Here is a 12,841-nt window from a genome sequence, read left to right on the forward strand (position 1 = left end):
ATTTATCTTACAGAGGACTCTTAACACCAGATAGTTTTATGGCCAATCCTCGTCTGCTGGAAATTTTAGGATTGTGTCATTGTAGCCCACACCAGAAACCCTTGTAAGGGTGGAGGGACATGCAGCAAATTTGTTGCACTAATTTCTGTTATCACATTCATCTGAATGGAACGTACAGAAATCCATGTGCTCACCCCTAAAACATCCCAATCAAATATATGGAACTTAATTATAGTGGAAATTCCTGCAACCAATCTGAAAATATTTTTTCATTAGAGAACTGTACAGTATTGTAATAAAAGATAAAAAAAATTACAAATGTGTGCTAAGTAAATCAGTTAACTCTCTGCGTAAAGGAGCTGAAGACTTTCCTCCACCTACCAGTCAGTGATTGACAGGTTTGGGATGGCTGTCAGTCAGTGGCTAGTGGGTGAAGGTCTGCAGTAGATCAATGAGGAGAATTAGAATCGCATGCTGATTTCCATAAAATGCATGTCCAGTGCCACCGCTCATACCATGCAGGAGTGGGCACAGACAGAAGAAGCCCCTGTGCAAGAACAGTATATGGAGCCTTTACATTCCAACAGTTCCCCATAATGCACAATGGGACGTGGCCCCGAAACCTCCTGGACCCCTATATGATTGCACAGGATGACCTAATGGTATGTCTGCCTGATACCATGCTGCCTACACATAGGGCATTATATAACTGGGGAGTAGAGTTTGACATTACATGATAATGATTTATCAGTCTGTAAGACATTACCAATATATTTTCTCATTAAATGAATATTGATCAGCTGTGATCACTTTGGTATCATAGCATTCAATGCATATGATGATATTGTATATGGGGATATTGTATATGGGGATCCGTATATGGTGATATATACAATATATGGTCATATACATTGTATATGGGGATACTGTATATGGGGATCTGTATATGGTGATTTGTATATAGTGATTTGTATATGGTGATATATATCGTATATGGTGATATTGTATATGGGGTCTGTATTTGATGATTTGTATATGGTGATATAAATTGTATATGGGGATTATTATATATGGTGATATTCTATACAGAGATATTGCATATGGGGATCTGTATATGGGGATATTGTATATGGAGATATATATTGTATATGGTGATATTGTATATGGTGATTTGTACATGCTGTTATATATTGTATATGGGGATCTGTATATTGTGATATTGTATATTATGATATATATTGTATATGGTGATATTGTATATGGTGATTTGTACATGCTGTTATATATTGTATATGGTGATATTGTATATGGGGATATTGCATATGGGGATCTGTATATTGTGATATTGTATATTATGATATACTGAATATTGTATATGAGCGGCATGGTGGCTCAGTGGTTAGCACTGCAGCCTTGCATCGCTGGGGTCCTGGGTTCAAATTCCACCAAGGACACCATCTGCAAGGAGTTTGTATGTTCTCCCTGTGTTTGCGTGGGTTTCCTCCCACACTCCAAAGACATACAGATAGGTACTCTAGATTGTGAGCCCCAATGGGGACAGTGTTGCCAATGTATGTAAAGCGCTGTGGAATTAATAGTGCTATATAAATGAATAAAATTATTATTATTAATTATATTGTATATGGGGCTATTGTATATGGAGATATTGTATATAGGGATATTGCATTTGAGGATAATGTATATGGGGATATACAGTACCTATGGTGATATTGTATATTGGGATATATATTGTATATGGGGATAATATATATGGTGATATTGTGATATGGTATATAGGAATACTCTATATGGTGCTATTGTAGATGGGGATATTGTACATGGTGAAATTGCATATGGGATATATATATATATATATATATATATATATATATATATATATTGTATATGGGGATATATATTGTATATGGGGATATTGTACATAGTGATATTGTATATGGTATATATATTGTATATGGTGATATTATGTGGCAGCCCACACCTCACCCCCTTGGCATACACACTGGCAATCAGTGCCAGTGGTGTGCAGAGAGATTTTTGCACGCTTCTTGCTCCATGCCTCCTCTAATAAGACTGCAACTTGTCCCTGTGTGAAGACTGGGGGCGAGAGTCTCCCTCCTCAGCCTGTGCCGCCCCCAGATCCCTGTTGCATCCCCAGGAGGAGGAGGAGGAGGAAGGGGAGCTTCCCTGGCAGCCGCTTTGCCACTTGTGAGTTGCTGCAGCAGGTTCCTGTGCTCAGACTTGCAGAGGCGGAGGTGGAAGCGGAGGCGGCGCCGGGCTGCAGAGAGAAGCCGCTCACCACTGCAATGTGCAGGGAGAGGGTGCCCAGTGCCCGAGCCCCTGCCAGCCGCCGCCAGCAGCCCCCAGCCGCCGACACTGCTGACTTCATCACACTTTTGGCTGATGTGCCGCACCGATCCTGCTACTTCTGAGACTGACATCTGATAGCTGGTAAGGTCGCTTCTTCCCTGTATCTTCCAGGTATTTTGGGCACACTTATGGGCACTGGGCACTTTTCTCATGTAATACTTTGTGTGGGACAATGCCTTTTTGTCAGCATTGTAACTTTTGCTCTGTCCTCATCTGACATAAAATGTGACATTTTCATTCTGTACTCTCCTCTGTGTGATAGTACAGCGCCACACCATGTGTTGTCTCCAAAATGCCCAGGGACACCTGCAGATAGCAACCCACGGTGCCAATATACCCTGTGCCCAGAGTTACCAGCAGCTATTATTCATGGAGATTTCACTTCAGACATCATTATCCACAGGTCTGATCTGTATGTGCCATATGCACAGCAATATATGTACATATATAGTATCGTGCACACACTATAGACAGACAGAGAGAGAGAGAGAGAGAAAGAGAGATATAGAGATATAGATAGAAAGAGAGCAAGAGATAGAGAAAAAGAGAGATAAAGATGTAGAGAAAACAACAGATAGAGAGATAAAGAGAGATGTAGAGAGAGATAGAAAGAGACAGAGAGATATAGAGAGATAGACAGATAGAGAGAGAGTGAAAGAGAGACAGAGATAGAGAGTGTGAAAGAGAGAGAAAGAGCCATAGAGTGATAGGGATAAAGAGAGAAAGAAAATGAGATTGAGAGAAAGCGATTAGAGAGGAGAGAAATAAAGAGAGAGTGATAGAGAAAGAGAGAGAGACAATTAGAGAGAGTGTGAGATAGAGAAAGATAAGGTGAAAGAGATGGAGACAGAGATTGCTAAATCCATATATCTACATATATGTATGTATATACACATGTAGTGTGTAACTGTATAATGTATTGCATATGACTATTTCACATATTATTAATAATGATACCATACTGTATAAATAATTATTATTATTATTACTGACATTTGTAATGATACCATGTATCACTTCTATGGTGCCTTCTTTATAGTTATGTAATCTGTACTGTATATGGATACAATGGAGATATTGCATCTAGTAATATATTATACTGCATTTGATTACCTCATAGTGATATACTATGGACATTAGCATATGGTATATTACACAGTTCTATTATTATATGTTATCATGTATATTTTATTGTATATATCAGGATAGAGCTATATATAATGTGATGCCTGATATTTTGTATCTCACATTACTTTATGTAGTGGGGTATACTATTGTACAGTTATTACTACTATGGACTATATTGTGTATATATATATATATATATATATATATATATATATATATATATATATATATATATATATATATATATATAATACCACCTACATGTTGTGAATTTAGTGGGATGTGTTTCTGTTCTGGTAGAAAATCACCTTTGCCAGGCGGAAGTCCTGTACAATGCCAATTGGCATCAGGAATAGAAAGTTATGTGCAGCCCCTTGTTTGCCAGTCACATGTACTATAACGTCCTCCCAGGCAATGATCAGCACCATTAGCATTGGGAGAAGTGGGTACATTCGGGGAGCAATGTGGCTGCCTGTGCTATTACAGCACTGGGCTCACTTTATTATGGGACAGTATAGATATGGGGGTACTGGGGTACTAGCATAGTGCCACGATTCAGGGACACGGGGCTGCATTCCACCAAAGCACATAAAGCTGTAGAGACCTAACTGGGATCAATGGTGAAGTGTTTCCTTTTTATTTAGATTTCTGATGTTACTTCTAGTTAGAATGTTGCAGTTCTCTATTATTACAGCTGTGATCCTGGCTCCTCCATGTCCTTGTGTTATATTTCCTTGTCCTTTCTTATGTACAGTTCTGGTTTCCTCCTTTGTGATCCATTCCTCTCCCCTGTGATCCCCCTCCTGATCTCTGACTGTAGAGACTGGCACATGTGGATGGGCACTATTTTGGAAAAACTAGTACTATAATGTGATGGCGTTATTGATGTATCCCTATACAGCTAAAAATATGGGCAGTTGTGCTGAAGCTGCTGGCACTGCTATTTGGCCTACATTTGGGCACAAGACTTGGGAAATAGATACGAGGTGGCATCACAGACAATCTAGGAGCAGAATCTGCTTAATTGACTTTATATAGAAGATGTGACCTCAGTAGTAGAGGACAATAAAAAAGGGCAACAGATGGAAATTCAATAGTATGTAACTGGCCACTCAATATAATAATGCAAAGAAGGAGGAAACTGAGTTTCATATGGCCATACATAATAAGAAACACGAATAATGCACCCAAATATGTATATAAATATGTATTATTACAGAAATAACTATACAAATAGGGGCACTGTTATAAACATGGATTATAAAATTATAACAGTAGCTGGAATGCAGAAAAATCAGAGATATCCCAAACTAAGACCTCAAACAGCAACATAATTATCAGGGTAGTCCCAACATTGACAAGAATGATACACAGTACAAAAGTTAATATATAAAGAAAGCCCTACAAGGCATATATGAGGAACTGGGCTTTTTTATAATCCATGTTTATGACAGTGCCCCTATTTGTATAGTTATTGCTGTAATAATACATATTTATATACATATTAGGGAGCATTATTCATGTTTCTTATTATGTATGGCCATATGAAACTCAGTTTCCTCCTTCTTCTCAGTAGTACAGAGGTGGAGTATGGCGCCACCAAAATAAGAAATGCTTCCATGATTGTGGTTACAGAGTGAGGAGCCAGGCCGCCCCTGGTTTATACAAATTAATGCCAAACTAATAGGCTCCATATGCAGACAGCATCATTGTCCGGTGCCAGTCCGGGCTATATCTAGTTACACTAATTAGGCACCATCATATGTCACTTGCCTTGTATGTATCATGCGCTATATACTATAATATCTTTGTGATTTTCTTGGGATAGTTATGCCGTCTTCTACAACAGCTGAAAAACACCAGCAATAACTAAGAGATTAAAACAGGCTGGAAGAAAGTGATTTATTTTGTTTTATTAAAAATATGCCAATTCCAACCGAGCCAGAGGGACCCATATTAAAAAAGAACATCGCGGAGAGGAATCTTCCCTTCCACTACATATAGTTACTGTAATGATACAGTATTTAGTAGTGAGTACATAACACGCATGTAATTGCTGGGAAACGGCATCAAACATTGTATTATTCTAATTATACAAACTTTAGCATTGTACATGGAATCTCCCTGCAAATCACAGTCACAGTTAAAGGGAATCTGTCACCAGGTTTTTGCTCCCCCATCTGAGAGCAGCATAATGTAGAGACAGAGACCCTGGTTCCAGTGATGTGTCACTTAAGGGTGCTTTACACGCTGCGGCATCGCTAGCGATTGCTAGCGATGTCGAGCGCGATAGCACCCGCCCCCGTCGCTCGTGTGACATTTGGTGATCGCTGCCGTAGCGAACATTATCCCTACGGCAGAATCACACAAACATACCTTGTCAGCGACCTCGCTGTGACCGCCGAACAATCACTCCCTCAAGGGGGAGGTACGTTCAGCGTCATAGCGATGTCACAGCGGCGTCACTAAGCGGACGGCCAATAGAAGCAGAGGGGCGGAGATGAGCGGGACGTAACATCCCGCCCACCTCCTTCCTTCCGCATTGCCGGTGGACACAGGTAAGGAGATGTTCGTCGTTCCTGCGGTGTCACACATAGCGATGCGTGATGCCGCAGGAACGACGAACAACATCGTACCTGTGGCAGCAGCGATATTAAGGAAAGGAGTGACTTGTCAACGATCACCGTCTTTGAACGATTTTGCGATCGATGATCGTCGCTCCTTGCTGTCACACGCTGCGATGTCGCTACTGGCACGGGATGTGCCTCACTAACGACGTGACCCCGACGATATATCGGTAGCGATGTCGCAGCGTGTAAAGCACCCTTTACTGAGCTGTTTGCTGTCATTTTGATAAAATCAATGTTTTCTCTGCTGCAGATCTAGCAGTTATACAGAGCTCATGAATATGCTGGACTACCTGCGAGCATGCCAAGTAGTCCTGTATTGATAATCTCCTGGTGAATAATCAGTGATTTTATTAAAACTACAAATAGCAGCCGAGTAAGCGACACATCGCTGGAATCAGGATCTCTTTCTCTACGTTATGCTGCTCTCAGATTAGGTGGCAAAAACCTGCTGACAGATTCCCTTTAAAATCTGGAAAAGAACAGACCATCACCAGTATTAGCTTTTAAGACTAAAGGGTGCTTTACACGAGACGAGCTATCGTGCGATGCATCGTCGGGGTCCCGGTTTTCGTGACGCACATCCAGCATCGTTCACGACATCGTCTCGTGTGACACCTCCGAGCGACACAGTATCGCTCACAAATCGTGAGTCATGTACTCGTCGCTCAGTTTTAAAAAATTGTTTAATTAAAATGGTGCCGGTTGTTCATCGTACCCGGAGTAGCACACATTGCTCCGTGTGACACCCCGGGAACGATGAACACAGCTTACCTGCGTACTGCGGCTCCCGGCGGCTATGCAGAAGGAAGGAGGTGGGCGGGATGTTTACGTCCCGCTCATCTCCGCCCCTCCACTTCTGTTGGCTGGAGGCTTTTTGACGTCGCTGTGACGCCGAACGTCCCTCCCCCTTCAGGAAGAGGATGTTCGCCGCCCACAGCGAGGTCGCTCAGCACGTAAGTACGTGTGGCGGGGGTTTTATGACTTTGTGCGACACGGGCAGCGATTTGGTCGTCTCGTGTAAAGCAGGCATAAGGCTCCATTTTGTTATTTGCAGGTTTTTTGTCTTTGTCTACTGGCAGATAGGCAATGTCAGATATGTATTTATTTATTTTACTCATTTATACCACATTATTAATTCCACAGCACTTTACAAATGTGTTCATCACAGTCCCCATTGGGGCTCACAATCTAAATTTCCTATTAATATGTCTTTGGAGAGTGGGAGGAAACGGGAGACAACCCAGTGCAAACAGGGAGAACATGCAAACCCCTTGTAGATCTTGTCCTTGGTGGGATTTGATGGGATTTGAACCCAGGACCCCAGGGCTTCAAGACTGTATTGCTCTACTTGTGCATTTTTGTGTGTAAATTATCGTATAACCCTTTCAATGGACTTTAAAATGTTAAACGTCTCCTACCAGAGTACAATGAATTAGCTGAAAAAACTGAATAATGAAAACCTTGCCCATATTGCCCAGCAAATAATAAAAAAATACAAGGAATTATGTAAGTACCATATAAATGGAGTAAGAGCCATAATCAATTGGCACAAAATTAAAATTGCGTAAAAAATAAACTTTAACTGCAAAAAGAGTTAAAGTAAAACCTGTCATGAAAACGCGAGGCACTCTGCAGGCAGCGAGTTATAGAGCGGGGGAGCTGAGGACACTGATACATAGTGTTTTTATAGTGTTTTAATCATTTAATCTGCTTTTCCTGTTTGTTTTTTCTGATCACTGGGCAGTCCTATCCGTGACTGACAGCGTTCTTTGTATAATTGTGCATATAGAGATGGCTGTCAGTCACTGATAGGACCGCCCACTGGACTATATATCCCAGGGAGAGCAGAGGATGAAATGGTTCAAGCACAAGATATTCTGAATCTTTTCTTACAAAACTCTATATCAGTCCCCTGCTCTATAACATGCCGCCTGCAGATTGCACTGGATTTTCATGGTGACCGGTTTCCTTTAAAGAAATCATATTCCTGGCATTTCTAATTTTTTTTTAATAAATGAAGATCCAGATTCTATTAACATTAGGGCAGATTCATTAAAGAGAACCTGTCAGGTCTCCGGATACTTAGAAACTGCTTCCATTATCATGTACAGTGGGGGAAAAAAGTATTTAGTCAGCCACCAATTGTGCAAGTTCTCCCACTTAAAAAGATGAGAGAGGCCTGTACTTGACATCATAGGTAGACCACAACTAGAAGAGGCAAAATGAGAAAACAAATCCAGAAAATCACCTTGTCTGATTTGGCAAGACTTTTTGTGCAAATTATGGTGGAAAATAAGTATTTGGTCAATAACAAAAGTTCATCTCAATGTTTTGTTATACACTCTTTGTTGGCAATGACAGAGGTCAAACATTTTCTGTAAGTCTTCACAAGATTGGCACACAATGTTGGTGGTATGTTGGCCCATTTCTCCATGTAGATCTCCTCTAGAGCAGTGATGTGTTGGGCCTGTCGCACAGTGTGCTTGGGATCATTATCATGCTGAAAGACCCAGCCACGTTTCATCTTCAATGCCCTTGCTGATGGAAGGAGGTTTGCACTCAACATCTCACGATTCATGGCCCCATTCATTCTTTCATGTACACGGATCAGTCGTCCTGGTCCCTTTGCAGAAAAACATCCCCAAAGCATGATGTTGCCACCCCCATTGTTCACAGTAGGTATGGTGTTCTTTGGATGCAACTCTGTCTCCTCCAAACACGATGAGTTGTGTTTCTACCAAACAGTTCTACATTGGTTTCGTCAGACCATATGACATTATCCCAATACTCTTCTGGATAATCCAAATGCTCTCTAGCAAACTTCAGATGGTCCTGGACATGTACTGGCTTAAGCAGGGGGACACGTCTGGCACTACAGGATCTGAGTTCCTGGCAGCATAGTGTGTTACTGATGGTAACCTTTGTTACAGTGGTCCCACCTCTATGCAGGTCATTCACTAGGTCCCCCGTGTGGTTCTGGGATTTTTGCTCACCATTCTTGTGATTATTTTGATCTCACGGGGTGAGATCTTGCATGGAGCCCATTATCGAGGGAGATTATGAGTGGTCTTATATGTCTCCCATGTTGTTATTATTGCTCCCACAGTTGATTTCATCACACCAATCTGCTTGCCTATTGCAGATTCAGTAAATTATAAAATTAAAAATCCTTCTGTTCTCGAGAATGAAGACTTAAGGCGGCGTTACACGCTACGATTTATCTGACGATATGTCATTGGGGTCACGGATTCCGTGACGCACATCCGGCATCGTTAGCGACGTCGTTGCGTGTGACACCTACGAGCGACTCCAAACAATCGCAAATAGGTTGAAAATCGTTGATTGTTGACACGTCGTTCAGTTTCAAAATATTGTTCGTCGTTTGGAACGCAGCAGACATATTGGTACGTTTGACACCCTGCCAATGACGAACAACACCCACACGACCGCCTTGGCCAAACAATATATCGCTGAACAATGTAGTGTCGTTTGTGAGATGTGTACGTGTGACTGCTAATAAGACCTATGTGCGATCTCGGCAAAATCATAACCACGATCTGGGCGTGTCACATCGCTACTGAGATCGTCAGATAAATTGTAGCGTGCAACGGGGCCTTTAGATTGTAAAGTTGTTAGTGTTTACAAGCACTTTGCAATTTTACCAATTTAAGAGGTTGAGACAATTCTCTTTAATGCTTTTCTTGTTTGCTCTAGATTTAATTTTGTGAAAAAACTGACAAACCCTTTAAGCATAGTCAATCTACGGCCAATTTCTCAGGACTGTATTTTCAGTCTGAGAGTTGCCCATGAAAAAAACGGACAGCACACGGACATCACTCAGACTAATGGTATTTAATGCGGCAGACTGAATCTGTATGTGACAAAAATTGCAGCATGCAGTGTTTCTTCTGTATGTCGAATGAAAATAGCCAATTCAAGTCTATGGGTGCACCGTGTAGCATCCGATTTTTATGGATGCATTGCAATTCTTTAACATAGAAAACTGCATTTAGTCTTACAAATAATAAAGGGAACCTGTCACTTGAAAAAATGCTATTATATGAGGCTAATCTGCAGGTTACTAGCATGCTGAGCCTGCACATTAAACCCCGATGCCAGGAGGAAAAGAACTTTAATCCTCCTGGCAGTGTTCCAGTTTCAGTCACCGGGGTGTCACTGGCTCTGGTTCAGTCACTGCTCTGTGTATGGAAAGTGGTAGCTGGAGCCGCCCACAGCACTGACTGACAGGTCTAATGATGACTGCCTGTCAGTGGGGGGGGGCACGGTTACAGCCGCCGCTCTCCATACACAGAGTGGTGACTGAACCCGCGCTGGCACCATCCTGTAACGGGGTGCCAGGGGTGCCTCTGGCCTTGTAGTCGTGGCCCTTGCAATCAGGCTTACCCCTGGTTCCACCGTCACTATGGGGACAGGAGATGACTTGGTGGGGCAGAGTGTGGTGGTGATGCAGATGTTATCCGGCGCACAAACACTCTTCAGACAGGGTTCAATGCAATGAACAAACATTCTTTTATTCTTCACAAAGTCCCAAACAAAGCAATAAAGGTGATGATACGCTTTCTTAGCTGGGGGAAGCCTGTCCTTGCGTCCCCTCCAGTGGGGATGTGCCTGACTACTCCACTTCGCCCGGCTCCCACTTCTGGCTACCCACAGCCCGGACCCACACCGGACTGCTTCACACTATGAGGTTCCGCCCGCTCCTTTTCTCACCGGCTTCCCTGATTTCCAGCTCCCACACTCTGCCCCGGCTCTGCTGCTCCGCTCCTGTCCCCGAGACGACTGCTCCCTTGATCTAATCTTTTCCTCACACCCTTGCTCTCTCCTCCCCTTGTCTCTGCCGGCTCCTCCTCTCCACTGTGGTGACAGCCGTCCCACCCGGCCACTAGGGGTACCCTAACACAATACACATGCACATACAAATAAAACATTTTTATTAATAACATTTCCGGGTTAACTATGCTCCCTTTTGCAGGGGGTCTGCTCACCCACTGCATACCTCCCCTCTTAAAACCCGAGCCTCCCGGCACGGCTCTTACTTAAAACACACAGAAGCACGTAAAGTCTGCAATACCGTCCACAATAGGCGCAGCACCCACACAGAGGGCTCCAGTGTGCCCAGTTCTCCTCCTCTGGACGGCCACCAGTGTGCGCAGCTCTCCTCCTCTGGACGGCCACCAGTGTGCGCAGCTCTCCTCCTCTGGACGGCCATCAGTGTGCCCAGTTCTCCTCCTCTGGACGGCCACCAGTCCCGCGCAGCACTCCTCCTCTGGACGGCCACCAGTGTGCGCAGCTCTCCTCCTCTGGACGGCCACCAGTGTGCCCAGTTCTCCTCCTCTGGACGGCCACCAGTCCCGCGCCCGGCGGTTTCTGCAGCGCTCCCGGTCCTTCTTTCAACTAGCGCCCGGAGGCTCAACAGCGCTCCCGGTCTTAGATGGGCGCCCGGAGGCTTGACAACAGCGCTCCCGGTCTTAGATGGGGCGACTGCCCGTACAAACACACAGAAGGGAGCTCGTCCCGTGAAACTTTAAAAGAACTTCTGCCGGCTAAACGGCGCCGGACTTAAACAACAGATCAGCAGTGGTGACTTACTCTGGGGGCCAGGCCCTCTTCCATTCCTCCGCTTGGGCCTGGATGTATGCCCCCAGGGATTGTCCCGGCTGCCGACGGATCCTCTGGAAGGATGCAGGGGCGTAGGGTGGCTCCACAGGCGCAGCTGCTGCAGCTCCTCTCGGTGGTGAAGGTGTCGCTGCCCCTGACAATCTTGCTGGTAACGGCGGCGGTGTCAATGCTGAGACTGGGTAGAGTGGAGGCGGGTCCTCGTTTCCCGCTCTTAAACAGACTCCACCCCCAGCCCCACGCATCATCTTGACTCCTCCGCTGAGGTACTTCTTTTTCTTCTTCTTCCATGCCCTGGAGCTGGCGCCTCCCCTCTTTGGGCGGAGTACTCCATGCTTTCTCTTCGGCACTGGCCAGCCCCAGGCTCTTCTTTCGGCGCCAACTTTTCGCGCGCTCTCGTTATCTTCACAGACGACGGCCATCTTGCCGCCATCTTGTGCCCGGTCCAACGCCTTGGGCACTTCTTCCTCCCACCATGGGACTGGAAATCTTGTATCACGGTCCGGATCCTGTGCTTCAGGCACGACCCGATCTCCAGCCTCCTGGGTTCCTGGCAGGGGAATCGCATCCTGCCGACTACGCCACATGTAACGGGGTGCCAGGGGTGCCTCTGGCCTTGTAGTCGTGGCCCTTGCAATCAGGCTTACCCCTGGTTCCACCGTCACTATGGGGACAGGAGATGACTTGGTGGGGCAGAGTGTGGTGGTGATGCAGATGTTATCCGGCGCACAAACACTCTTCAGACAGGGTTCAATGCAATGAACAAACATTCTTTTATTCTTCACAAAGTCCCAAACAAAGCAATAAAGGTGATGATACGCTTTCTTAGCTGGGGGAAGCCTGTCCTTGCGTCCCCTCCAGTGGGGATGTGCCTGACTACTCCACTTCGCCCGGCTCCCACTTCTGGCTACCCACAGCCCGGACCCACACCGGACTGCTTCACACTATGAGGTTCCGCCCGCTCCTTTTCTCACCGGCTTCCCTGATTTCCAGCTCCCACACTCTGCCCCGGCTCTGCTGCTCCGCTCCTGTCCCCGAGACGACTGCTCCCTTGATCT

At 44.7% G+C, this 12,841-nt stretch overlaps 1 protein-coding gene across 1 annotated transcript in view; it reads left to right on the plus strand.

The window, feature by feature from the left end:
* Nucleotides 1–2,270: 2,270 nt before the first annotated feature.
* The window catches only part of ANKRD34B (ankyrin repeat domain 34B), a 73,909-nt gene continuing 63,338 nt past the window's right edge, over nt 2,271–12,841 (plus strand). The window contains exon 1 of the mRNA XM_075342058.1: nt 2,271–2,469. The gene's annotated coding sequence lies outside the window, so the exon portion shown is untranslated. The remainder of the gene's footprint in view (nt 2,470–12,841) is intronic.

This window comes from Anomaloglossus baeobatrachus, chromosome 1 (genome assembly GCF_048569485.1).
Source record: "Anomaloglossus baeobatrachus isolate aAnoBae1 chromosome 1, aAnoBae1.hap1, whole genome shotgun sequence".
Lineage (NCBI taxonomy): Eukaryota > Metazoa > Chordata > Amphibia > Anura > Aromobatidae > Anomaloglossus > Anomaloglossus baeobatrachus.